At 41.9% G+C, this 1,025-nt stretch overlaps 1 non-coding gene across 1 annotated transcript; it reads left to right on the forward strand.

Annotated features, from left to right (window-relative positions):
- Window positions 1-650: 650 nt before the first annotated feature.
- On the forward strand, window positions 651-769 carry LOC117114144. The gene has a single exon (XR_004446304.1). It is a non-coding gene; the product is annotated as a 5S ribosomal RNA (ribosomal RNA).
- Window positions 770-1,025: the final 256 nt, after the last annotated feature.

The raw sequence follows: 1,025 nt of genomic DNA on the forward strand, positions 1-1,025 counted from the left end.
AGATGTTTTTCTTTTTCTTTCTTTTTTTTTTCTCTTAATAGTTTCATTATGTACGGTATTTTGGCACGTTATAATCGTCAACTTTTCACTAAAAGAAAAAGGACCTGGGCCTTGCACTAAGCAGTAGGGCCACAACAAGTGTATGGTGTAGCCTTATAATACAGTGTTCGGGTGGTGTCTTAACAAATGTAATGAAAACATATGCGATATTCTAGCCTACTGATTGGGGCGGATGCACGATTTGGCGGTAAGAGTGCGTGAGAGTCCACACGACCTTAGGCCCACCATAGTTGAGGCTGAGATGCAAACAATTTGAGAATATGGACCTCTTGAAGTGCCTGGAAATCGCACTCTTATGCCTTTAAAAATCATACAGGTACTATGATTCGAGGGTCGTTTGAACAAAACGGCAATCTTCTTCTGTCTAAAGCATTCTAGTTAATGCCGTACGGTAGTAAAATGGTTGGTTTATTGTTCAACACCGGTGTTTGTAAAAAATGTACTCGCGCAGCAGAGTGGTCAGGGGAGTTAGAGGAAATCTTCACCAGACCAGCGCGCGTTGATATGAAACGTCATCAATCACAGAGCTTCAGGATTGGATAATTATGCTATATGCCGAGATTAACTATGAGTGGAAATACCACTAAAATGTCTACGGCCATGCTACGTTGAAAACACCGGTTCTCGTCCGATCACCGAATTTAAGCAACGTCGGGCCCGGTAAGTACTTGGATGGGTGACCGCCTGGGAATACCGGGTGCTGTAGACTTTTTACATTTGCTCCCCCTACTCCCAAATGGCTTGATTTACTTACCGTTAAAAATGTTTTTCTTTTTCTTAACAGTTTCATTATGTATGTTGCCACGTTATAATCGTCAACTATTTTCTAAATTCTAAAGTAGGGGTGCGTGAGAGTCCACACGACCTAGGGCCCATATACTTGGGGCTGAGGTTCAAATATTTTGAGAATATGGACCTCTAAGTGCCCGGAAATTGCACTCTCATACCTTAAAAATCATACAGGT

Source organism: Anneissia japonica, unplaced genomic scaffold (genome assembly GCF_011630105.1).
Source record: "Anneissia japonica isolate Jap-2015-1 unplaced genomic scaffold, ASM1163010v1 scaffold114276_len1303_cov110, whole genome shotgun sequence".
Lineage (NCBI taxonomy): Eukaryota > Metazoa > Echinodermata > Crinoidea > Comatulida > Comatulidae > Anneissia > Anneissia japonica.